Source organism: Bufo gargarizans, chromosome 1, assembly GCF_014858855.1.
Source record: "Bufo gargarizans isolate SCDJY-AF-19 chromosome 1, ASM1485885v1, whole genome shotgun sequence".
Lineage (NCBI taxonomy): Eukaryota > Metazoa > Chordata > Amphibia > Anura > Bufonidae > Bufo > Bufo gargarizans.
Window position 1 is genome coordinate 465,172,427 of NC_058080.1, and position 12,869 is coordinate 465,185,295.

The following is a 12,869-nucleotide window of genomic DNA, read 5'->3' on the forward strand; positions in this document are numbered from 1 at the left end:
GCAATACGGGTGCGGCGGAAGCAGGGGAGTGCCAATTAAGATTTGCCAGCACCTCTGGGAGACTAAGGGTTCTACAGGCCTGTGAACGCGGTGGCTGCGACAGGGGAGTTATTGCATGTGCCACCGTACCAGCTTGAACTGCCCTTCTGGTGCTCGCCACTTCACCAGGGAATACGGCAGTGCTGGTAGAAGGTCCAGGATGTGCTGCGCTGCTGGTGTATGCCTCACCATAAACAAGATCAGCGCTAGCACCACTCTGCTGCAAATGAGGCTCATCATGCGGGGTATGCAGAACCCTGACATGGGATCGGGTACGCCTGACCGTAGCAGGGACCTCTACCTCGTCATCTTTGCTAGCGGTTAGAGTGCCACTGCTGTCTACAGGTTCATATTCTGAACCACTGGATTCAGCGGGTGAGGCGTCCCCATCGCTTTCATCCATCATGGCCAGAATCCTGTAGGCCTCTTCAGCGGAATACCTCTTGTTTGACATTTTGGGCTCACTAAATTTAGGGGGTATTCCTCTGAGACTACCCAGGAAAAAGAGCAAACCTACCTAGTAAAAAGGAGTGCTTGCGAAGTAAAGCTGCGATCGCTAATAAAGATCCAAAAAGCTCAAAAGTGATCTTTATAGCGGCGCAGCAATTTTACGGTGTTTTTTGCAGTGATCAGAAAAAAAAAATGCTGTCACTGCAGTGGGGCGGACTGAACGCAAGTGTGCACACAAGATCAGGCCTGATCGGGCGAACACTGCGTTTTTTGTAGCGCCTAAGGTGACCCTAATGTACTTATATAGATCTGATTACGATCAGTCTTGATCACTTACAGATATTATATAGTACTAGTGCTGATTAGCGACAGCGATGACGCTAATCAGCGACTAATCAGTGACTGCGGTGCGGTGGGCTGGGCGCTAACTACCTAGCAAGTAGCTAACTACCTGGTGGTGATGAGGGACCCTTACAAGGGGGTGATCAATGACAGGGGGGTGATCAGGGAGTCTAATATGGGTGATCAGGTGCTAAATAAGGGGTTCATAAGTGACAGAGTAATGTGTAATGTGTATGTGCGGTGATTGGTGCTACTTACAGAGCTGCCTGTGTCCTCTGGTGGTCAATCCAAGCAAAAGGGACCACCAGAGGAGCAGGTAGTAGGTATATCAGACGCTATTTTCAAAATAGCATCTGACATACCTCTTTGATTTAAAAAATCCACAGCCTGCCAGCCAATGATCGCGGCCGGCAGGCTGCAGATGAACTTGTGAACTGCACGATCCTGTGAACGCGTGCTCCTGTGAGCGCGCGATCACAGGAAATCTCGGCTCACGCGAGATGACGCCGATCGGCGTTAGTGTGACCTGGGAGTGCTGCCACAATCACGCCTTTCGGCGTTAGCGAGACCAGAGGAGGTTAAGGACCAGGCCATTTTTTGCAAATCTGACATGTGTCACTTTATGTGGTGATAACTTTAAAACGCTTTTACTTATCCAAGCTATTTTGAGAATATTTTCTTGTCACATTTTGTATTTCGTGACAATGGTAAATTTGAGTCAAAATATTTCATTTTTATTTATAAGAAAAATACAAAATTTACCCAAAAATTCTAAAAATTCACAATTTTCTAAATTTCAATTTCTCTGCTTTTAAAACAGATATTGATACCTCCTAAAATAGTTATTACTTTACATTTCCCATATGTCTACCTTATGTTTGGATCATTTAATAAATTACATTTTTTGGGGACGTTAGAATACTTAGAAGTTTAGAAGCAAATCTTAAAAGTTTTAAGAAAATTTCCAAAACCCAATTTTTAAGGACCAGTTCCGGTCTGAAGTCACTTTGTGGGGCTTACATAATAGAAACCACCCATAAATGGCCCAATTTTAGAAACTACACCCTCAAGGTATTCAAAACTGATTTTACAAACTTTGTTAACCCTTTAGGTGTTCCACAAGAATTAAAGGAAAATAAATGAAGTTTCAGAATTTCACTTTTTTGGCAGATTTTCCATTTTAATCCATTTTTTCCAGTAACAAAGCAATGTTTAACAGCCAATCAAAACTTCATATTAATTGCCCTGATTCTGTAGTTTACAGAAACTGCTGTATGGGCACACGGCCGGGTGCAGAAGAAAAGGAACGCCATATGGTTTTTGAAGGGCAGATTTCACTGGGATAATTTTAAGTTGCCATGTCACATTTGAAGACCCCCTGATGCACCCCTAGAGTAGAAACTCCAAAAAAGTGACCCCCATTTTGAAAACTACTGGATAAGGTCGCAGTTTTGTTGGTATTTTAGGGTGATTTTTGGTTGCTTTATATTACATTTTTTGTGAGGTAAGGTAACAAAAAATTATTTTTGTTTTTATTTTTGTTTGTTACAGTGTTCACCTGACAGGTAAGATCATGTGTTATTTTTATAGAGCAGGTTGTTGTGAACGTAACAATACCAAATTTGTTTTTGTTGTTTGTTTCATTTTTGCATAATAAAGCATTTTTGAAAAAAAAATTTTTTTAGTGTCTCCATATTCTGAAAGCCATAGTTTTATTTTTTGGGCGTCTTATGTAGGGGCTTATTTTTTTCTGTATGAAATGATGGTTTGATTGGTACTATTTTAGGATGCATATGTCTTTTTGATTGCTTAGTATTACACTTTTTGTGATGTAAGGTGACAAAAAATGGCTTTAGACAAAAAATTAGGGGTTAACTGTATATCAGTTCACCACAAAAGTGGCATATAAATGAAAAAAAATCATCTAACAGGGTGAGGGCAACCTAGCTATGGATGGCAGTATCAAATATAATGCTGGCAAAAGCATACACAACAGTGGGCAACATGAGCATATATAATAACAAACCTGGCTGGAGGAACGGCCCAACGTCCGTTTCACAGTCGCGCTTTATAAAAAGCGTGGCGAACTGATATACATGTGTGTAGGGCCACACTTGTTAAACTTTTTGTTCTGGCGTACTGCATACACAGCAGTGTTATTTGCAATTATACTGATAACTGCATTATCCTTGGGTCTGGAGGTGTTTTTTCCTCACTTTTCGTGCATTCCTCGATTTAAATATATATATTTTTTTTTATCATGTATGTCATTTTATCTGTTATAATAAAGATGGATTGAGTTGTCATTTGCGTGTTGGTTTAATTTACATAGGAGTTGAAAGTACAATATTCCTATGCTAAAAAACCTAGAGCAAGGAGAGAGACATTTGTTAAACATATTGACGGTGGTACAGGTGGAGATATCAGTCCTTAGCAAGATGTTGTCTTCTGGGCGATCTACGGTGCTTAGGTGCTTGATCTAGCCATCCCTCACGATATGGCAAAGGGGGAATTGTAAGTGGCTGCGGCCAGTCTGGTAAGTCTACCGCTGGGAGGCCAAAGGTGTCGTGGAGGCCCGGCAAGTCAGACAGCGCTTTGAACGTAGCGGATTTCCCATCTTTTCTGGCAAACAATTGGAAGGGATATCCCCATCTGTAAATGATATCATTATCCCTCAGTAGGATGAGAGGTTTTAAAGCTTTCTGTAGAAGTAAGGTCCGTCTTGCAAGATCTGGTAGAATCTGGACATCAAGGACATCAGATGTGGTAGAGTCCATATTTCTTGCTGCTTTGAGAATAGCTTCTTTTCTCTTTGTAGAAATGGATCCTACAAATGCCATCTCGTGGACGGGAGGGATCACTCGGCTTAGGCCCTAGCGCTCAATGTATTCTGTCAATTTCGATCGGCTGAGCTGGACCTCTGTTCAATAGTTTACTGAAGAAATCTAGCACCCGGTGGTCAAGGTCTTGTGGGGGAATGGATTCGGGTAGCCCTCTAATGCGGAGGTTGTTCCAACGATTCCTATTTTCGATGTCATCGAGGTGGTTCATGATATCCTGGATTTAGTCGGAATGGGCTTGTATGATTTGGCGTTGAGCCTCCAGAGCTGAAACAACTTGTTCTTGGGATTCCTCCATCTCTACTACTCTATGACCCACATGGTTGAGATCTTGTTGGAGAGCTGCTATATCCTGCTTGTGTGAGGTTTCCAATCTGGTGAAAAGCGCGTCTACCTCAACTTTCGTTGGCAGAGCTTTTAAGTGGGTTTTCCAGACCCAATCGTCGTCACAGTTCGTAGCAGGGATCCCCGTGGTTGGTCTGGGCGTCGGCACCCGTGAATCTCCATGGCTAGGGGATGAACCAGGTAACTTAGTGGCATACCTGGAAAAGTCAGGCAATGAAGTGACAGATGATGAGGGGCTGGCCACCGCCTCTGCGTAAGAGCCTGGAGGAGTCGCATTGCCCTGGGCTCTCGGCTGGTTACCAGTAGGCTGCAAATGCGCAGGGCTGTGCGCCATGGAAGCCTCTCTTGATTTCACACAGTTGGCATTATCTGCAGCAGTGTCCGCTTGCTTATTAGCAGGTACAAAGAATCTGGAAAAGGATCCCGTATTCAGTTCCAGGGGTGCCATAAACCCCGTACCAGGAGCGTCTCTTGCAAATAGTTAATGGCGAGAAGACAGTAGGGAGCCCTGCAGCAGGTATCTCACTCAGCCATAGGTGTGCTCCACTACCTCAGAAGCAGCAGTATATCACAAAAATAGGCTGTTGTGTCCCTCTAGTCAGGATTAATCTCAGCCGCCAAAAGAGGGGGACAGTAACATGAAAAATTAGGCCAATGACCTCAAAATGTAGTGCTCACAAGAAATAAGGAGGTAGGGAGTGAGGAGAAAATCGGACTGGGAGCCGGTCACAAGTCACAGTCCAAGGGATGAGAAGGTGCCCGGATCCCTGAGAGCCCACTAAATGGAATGTCCCAGGTACTCACTATGTCCTGGTCTGCGTGACCACTATGAAAGGCTGCATGCGGCCAGGTGGAAGGCCGCGTGTAGTGCCGATCAAGGAGGCAAGATGGCGACTCCTCGGGCGGTGCATGCTCCGGTAATGCAGTCGGCGGGCCTGACAGAGACAGCGCTGTGTGGAAAGCAGTTGAGGAAATCACGCCGACTAATGCAGTCCTCTTTTATGGCCGTCCTGCCGCACGGAACGGCTCTGCAAACTGCGCCTGTACCTCTAGATGTAGTCGTGGCCTCGGCCCGCCTGCTAGGCCACAAGTAAGTGAAGCTGCAGCCCAGTCACACGGGGTCGGAACCGGGTCAGCTGGTAGTGGTCGGGTCCGGGATGGAGCCTGGATGCAGGTGAGGGGCCAGATGGTTCCAAATGGGCCGGAATGTGCAAAATTCAGGCTAGAGCCCAGGAGCGAAGGAGAAAGACCTGTTTATTTAAGTTTTACACAATAAATGCATTTTTGAAACAAAATAAATCTGAGAGCCATAGTTTTTATTTATTTTTTGGCCAAATGTCTTAGGTAGAGTCAAATTTTTTGCAGGATGACATTATGGTTTGATTGGTACTATTTTGGGGTGCGTATAACTTTTTGATTGTTTGGTATTATACTTTTTGTGATGTAAGTTGACAAAAAATGACATTTTTGACACTGTTTTTATTTTTATTTTTTTACGGTGTTCATCTGAGTGGTTAGGTCTTTGAGGGGAAAAATCATAAAAAAAAAAAAATGAAAAGAGATGTTTTCCTAAAAATTAAGAGTCCTAAGAGGCTAGTGGGAGTTATATACCAACTTTCAGGGCAATTGGAGCAACTTTTTTTTATAAATTGGCAAACTGGACCCTAAACAAATCTCGACTGGTTCTCTACTCTGTATGAAGATGAGAAATGGCATTAGCTATCTCTCATCTCCATACAGTGGAGGTAATTATTGCATGTAAATGCAGCTCTTACTGACACTGATGAAAAGGGTAAAACCTGCACAATCGACGTGCTACAGATTTTAAATTTCCTCACAGAACAAAAAAGCTACGTTTACATGAGATTTTTTACTGTTATACATTTTGCTGGTACTGTATAATGCTGCGTATGTAATCTGCAACGTGCGCAGGTAGCCTACGGTGAAGGATGAGGGATCTGTGCCCAGGCAGGATGTATATGGGGGCTGATGCTCATGTGAATTTTGGAAATGTTCTCCATTCTGCTATTGGCAACTGAAACTGATACCCCCTCCAGCCTGAGAATATATTGAATCTGATTTGTAAGGTATTCTTATTATTATTATTTTTTGAATATTCAATGCATTCTATTTCACAGACAATCAAGCTGGTAGAAGACAGAACTCCCTATCTGTGTGACTGGTTGCCTGAGGTGCTTATTCCTAGGCAACCACCCAAATTTATGTGAGGGCTGCCTAGCAAACATAAGACTTGCCAAAATATCTATAATGGACAAATACAATAGAAAACTTCACATTTCACTGGATGAAGATGTAAATAAGACTTAAAGGCTGTGCCATGGTTACAAAAGTCAGTACACATGTGTTAAAGGTTATGTACGGGGGCAACTCTTTTTGTATTGTTGCATTGTACTTATTTTGAGCTAAAAATTATTTTTGTATAGTGTCTTTATTAAAAATATGGAATCCTTTTTTGTGTACAGCTGCTTGTGGATTTTCTGTCTTTTCAGTCATCTGGGGAGCAGACAGACTCCTTATGTCTGCTCTCTTTTTTTTTTTTTTTTTTTTTTTTTTTAAATTTTATTGGGAAAACTACAAAACATTTACAATAAAAAATTTATTACAGTCTCTCAATTCTTAGTAACCCAAGTGATTATATGTGCGTATATTCCACTCATCTTTTCAAAATATTTAGAAAACCCTCCCCTCCCTCCCTCCCAGTTTGTGGTGCGTCAAAGTAGGACCTTTATATATAAAACAACTTGATCTCAGCTAACCAGACCTCCAACCACCCCATATCCTGGTCCATTGATATTCATTTTCCCTCCGTCTGTATAAAATTTTTTCGTAGTTCATTACCTTATCAATTAAATTTATCCATGTGTTTTTGTTTGGAGTGGATCGGGCAAACCAGGTGCGGCTGATCAAAACTCTAGCCAACATCAATACTCTACTCAAGAGAATCTTTTGATACTTATGATTTTTTAATTTGGAGAGATCATTGAGAATAAATACTTGTGGTTCAAAAGGAATTCGAATTTTTAGTTTACACATAATATAGTTATTGATACCGTTCCAGTAGTTTATAAGTTCTGGACAGGTCCATATCATATGGAGAAAGTCTGCTCCTACAGTGTCACATTTGGGACAGTTGGACGAGTCTCTTAACCCACATTTGTTCATCCACAATGGAGTAATATATAATCTGTGGCAGATATAAAATTGTATCAGGACATGGTTAAAGTTCTGGGATAGTGAAGATAGATTCCCAAAAATATTATCCCACCCTTCTATTTGTACATTCGGACAGTCCACCTCCCACGCTTTTTGTCCTGGAGAGTGTATGTCACTAAACCGTGCTTTAAGTAATAACTTATATATATTTGAAATTTTTATTCTGAAATGTGTACCTCCTACCCAATCATTCAGAAAGGATACATTATCTATATCCAACAGCCGCTTATCATCCAAGCTGGATAACACAGAACGCAATTGGAAATACCTAAACCATGAAAGATTTTTTAAATTTTGTATCATTTCTATATAGGATTTAATTTCTCTATCTTTAACTACCTGTGAAATATATAAAATTTTATTCTTCTGCCAAAATGTGTCAGCTGCAATTTCATCCAGCCTTTGTAAATACAAATTATGCCAAAGTGGCGTAAATGTAAGTGAACCCTTAACTTTCAACCATGTCCTAGTTGTAGCCCACACCTTAAGGAGTAGTTTTATAGTCTCTCTGTAGCCTTGCTCATAGCTCTTCAATAGGCCAGATTCCAACAAGGAAAAAATATTATTGTGGGCATGACTATTTACCAACTTCCCCAGTAGTGCGCTATGCTCTGATTCATAGCACCTCAATAGCTGGGCTGCAATAAAGTATCCCTTAAAGTAGGGGAGATTTAAACCCCCGCACTCCACTGATCTATACAAATACTCCAACTTAATTCGAACTCGCTTTCTTCCCCATATTAAATCATTAATTAGTCTCTCTATAAGTTTGAAATGTTTGTCTTGTATCCAAATAGGTGTATTCCTGAGCACATAGAGCAATTGTGGTAATATCACCATTTTGACTAGTGAAACTCGATCAGCTCTAGATAGGGGAAGTTTCAGCCAAATTCCTATTTTAGCTCTGATCTTTACTATTATGGGGATCAAATTAAGTTCTACAAAATTTTCGACCCGAGGCGATATCGTCAAACCCAAATATTGAAAAGTATCAACAATATCCAACTGTGTAACAGGAATCTCTTTCTGTGGTAGGGGGTCTATTGGAAGCAGACTAGTCTTGGTCCAGTTTATAAGAAGACCAGAAACCTCACCAAATAATTTAACCATTTGAATAATCCTAGGGAGAGTGGTTTCCGTATGATCTATAAAAAACAGAACATCGTCTGCATATAGTGAGATACGATCTTGTGTTCCTAGCGTACCAAATCCTTTGATCTGATCGTCCTGCCTAATGGCCATCGCAAGGGGTTCGATATATATATCAAATAATAAGGGAGATAGTGGGCAACCCTGACGGGTGCCTCTGTTTAACTCGATACTGCTACTCAAAATTCCATTAAGACTCAATTTAGCCCTTGGAGATCCATACAATAGCCTAAGAGTACGTATAAACCTCTCTCCAAAGCCCATCCTAGCAAGAACCTTCCAGAGGAAACGCCACTCCACCCTGTCAAAGGCCTTAGAGGCATCTAATGACAGGATGGAGCGGGCGGTCCCCCCAGGGGCCTGGATATTAGAAAAGAGCCGGTGTAGATTATAATGTGTACCCTTATTTTTAATGAAACCGCTCTGATCCGGATGGACTATGGAGGAGATGACCCCAGAGAGCCTTGTAGCAAGGACCCTCGCCAAAAGCTTTACATCTGCATTAAGCAGTGAAATTGGTCTGTAAGATTCTAAATCTAGAGGGTCCTTGCCTTTTTTTGGAATTAGTATCACTGTAGCCTCCATCATTGAATCTGGCAACCTCCCATCCTCCATTGATTTAGTAAAGACCTCCAGTAATCTAGGAAAAATACAGTCCCCATATTTGCTATAAAATTCATATGGAAGCCCATCTGAACCGGGAGTAGAATTAGATGAACATAATTTAATAGCTCCCTCAAGTTCCTTAATTGAGACCTCCAGTTCTAATGCTTTCTTTTGGTTCTCAGTAATAGTTGAAAAGTTAATCCTATCTAGGTAGAGATCTATCTTATCGTCTGTAATATTAGAATCAGCCTTATACATATCAAGAAAATAATCAAAAAAGGCCTTCTCCACCGGACCCTGACCAGTAACTGTTCTACCATCCCTCACTCGAACCTTCTCTATATGTTTTTTAGGTTGTTGATTGGAGATTACTCTGGAGAGTAGCCTACCGGGTCGCCCAGACTCTGTAAAATATTTTTGCCCTTTAAAGAAAAGATTCTGTTGAGCTTTATCCAGTAAAAAATTAGCATATATTTGTGTGGCTTTTTGCATATTTTCCCTATTTTTCTCCGTCTTATTTATATGGAAGGATTCTGTCGCTAAGATCACATGTTTCTCTAGATTTTTCTGTTTTTTTCCATATTCTCTTCTAAGATTCGTGATATTACTAACCATCAATCCCCTCATGTACGCCTTAAAGGTATCCCATACCACTTGAATTTTTGCTGAGCCGTCGTTGATATCCCAGAATCGGCCTATTTCATTTCGAATTATTTCATGTGTCTTTATGACTGATAGCCAGTAAGGGTTTAGTCTAAAGGGAGGTTTTGATATATATCTATCATGAGAGAAGCATAATTCAAGTACTGACGGGGAGTGATCAGATATTGACCTTGTTTCATATTTCATTCGTTTTATCAATTTCATATATTTGCTATTTATCAGTACTAGGTCAATTCTAGACAATGATTTACCTGCTTTACTAAAACATGAAAAAACCCTTTTCCCCTGTCCCAGATATTCCCAAGCGTCCTCAAATCCAGCCTCCAGGCAGAACCGTGCGAGGGGGGACCCCTGGACCGTACTGTCACCCCTAGCACTCATAGAGACCCTATCACGTAAAGGATCGATGACACAATTAAAATCACCAATAATCAATGTTGGACATTCTGGCCATTTATCCATGAATAATAGAAGAGAGTTAAGAACCAGAAGAGAAAAAGGCGGAGGGATATAGACAAAGGCCAAAATACATAACTCTCCCCCTAACCTGCAATATAGAAAAATAAATCTTCCCTGTTGGTCAACAGAGGATGCCTCACAAACGAAGTCAATAAGTCTATGTATCAACACCGTAACACCTCTCGAGTAGTTGGAGAGGGTAGAATGATACGTATGCACAGCCCATCCCCTGTCGACCACTCTAGTGGTCTCCTCAGTAAGATGGGTCTCGAGCAAACATACTATTGCTGGTAGATGGGCCTGAGTCAAGTCAAAAACCGCTTGTCTCTTACCTCTTTCCCCCAAACCACGTACATTCCAAGAAAAAATTCTAATCATCGTCATCAACAATAGTTCAATGGAAGATTAGGAGAGAGGGAAAAAGGAGAAAACAAGATGGAAAAAGAGAATAGTAAACTGAAAAAAAAGGGAACCACACCTACTTTGACGCACCACAACCCAACCCCCCCCCCCTCACCCCCCTCCCACAGGCAACCCACCACATATTGTAGTAGATTTCTTTCCTATGACCAACCCTCGACCCTCCCCCCAGTCAACCACCCCCACACCGCCATTTTGAAGCAAAGAAGACTACATTTAGGGGTATGAGCCCCTTATATTACTAATTATTCCCGTCAATTCATAACCCAATTGAGTCATCGATTGTTTCGCTCAATCCAGTCCGCGGCTTCTTCTGAGGTATCAAAAAAAAAAGTTTTATCTTCAAAAATAATCCGCAGTTTTGCCGGGAATATAAGAGAATATTTTATATCCCTCTCTCTTAGCTTCTTTTTAACAATCATGAATGTGCGTCTCTTTTCTTGTATTTCTTTCGAAAAGTCAGGAAAAAAGGCCAGTCTAATCCCGTTATACACAACCGGTGAGGATTCCCTCGCCCTTCTCAGGAGGACATCTCTGTCCCCTGAAGTCAGTGACTTAGCAAGGATTGTCCGAGGTTGTCTCCCTGGAATTGGTTTTCCTCCTGGGACCCGATGAGCTCTTTCAATCATGAAAAGAGGAGAAAATGACTCTTTACCAAAGTTCTCAAGAATTAGTTTCTGTACAAATTCGGTTGGATTTTTTCCTTCCTCACCCTCTGGAATCCCTATTATTCTCACGTTATATCTTCGTGACCTATCTTCAAGGTCCACTACCTTTTTCTTCAGGAGATTATTTTCCACTTTAAGTATAGAAACTTCCGTATTTATTTTTTTGGATTCCTTCTGTATAAGGGTGACAGAACTTTCAAGGGTGTTGAGTCTGTCTCGCATTTTGGTCAATTCATCTTTTATTAGTCCCACATCAACTTGAATAGATCCAAGTTGGGTTGTAACCACCTGTATTAAATCTCCGTTCTGTTTAACCGCTAGGAGTATTTCTTCCAGCGGGGACGAATTGTCATCAGGGATAACTTCCCCCATTATTCAATCCTCCTCCTCAGGGTATCTAGCGCCTTTTTGTATTTCTCGCTCAGTTACCTCTAATTCATAATTTTTTTTTTCAGAGAATTCCTTTTGTCCGCCCCTCGTATTGACCCTTGGGGATTTCAGAAACTGGTCAAGTTTTGTTGGTTCAGCCGTTCTAGACCCATGTTTCTGATCCTGATAGATCGGTCGAACGCCTTGGGGCTTTTGGGCCCATATCTTATTCCTCTTTATTTTTTAATTTTTTTTTTTTTTTTTTTTTTTTTAAATATATTTTTTTTAGATATTTATTTGATTTTTTTTCCCCCTTATTCCGCCTCCTTTCTCTCTTTTAAATATATACCTTTTTTTTTTCTTGCTCTCCTTCTTTCTCTTTTTTTTTTTTTGTTCCTTTTCTTTTTCTTTTTTTCCTTTTTTTTTTTTTTCCTTTTTTTTTTCCTTATCCCCCTTTTCCTTTTTTTTTTTTTTCCTTTTTTTTTTTTTTCAGTGCCTTCTTCTTAGTTCTTGTTTTTTTTCCCTTTTTTTTCCACTCTTCCCTTTTTTTTTTATTTTTTTATGTCCACTCTTCTTTATACTCTTTCTCCTCTTATTTCCTTTTTTTTTTTCTTTTCCCCCTTCTCCAGCTTATATTTTAGACTTTAAAGTTGGCTTTCTTGTGATCTTATGATCAAATGCAGCTTATAATCATATGCAATCATACACAACTTATTCAAAGTCCGTTCAAGGTTAGTTGGAGTCAGCAGTTATAGGGAGGTTAGTCACTAGAGGAGAGAAGCTTATAGCTTCTTCAAAAAACCATCAGATATGAGGGAACACAAAGTTACTCACTGACATCAGAACAAGGGGGGGTAGCGGATCAGGCAGGAACCGGAGGCACACTCCACGGAGGTAAAGGAGAGAAAACCTCCAGACGGCAAAACTGTTCACAGTGAAATGGAGAGCAGGAAAGGAGGCAGGAGCGGCAGCATCAAGCACGGCACAATCAAGAAAGAGCCGGAGGCAGCCTGAACCTAACAGCCGATATCAGCAGCGTGGCAGGCTTTGGGCAAAAGGCAGCAGCGCTGATCACACGGTCCCGGTCACAGAGAGGGTAGATGGAGGATTCGGCACACAGACGCCAACATACTCGAAGCGGCAGCGAGGTAGCAGAGCAGCGGGGAGAGCCGGGAGCGCGACGTCCACTACGTCATCACTTCAAGCAGCGTCGGCTTATGTCTGCTCTCTGACCTTATAATCACTCATTAACCCCTTCAAGACCAAGCTAGTTTTTACCTTCAGG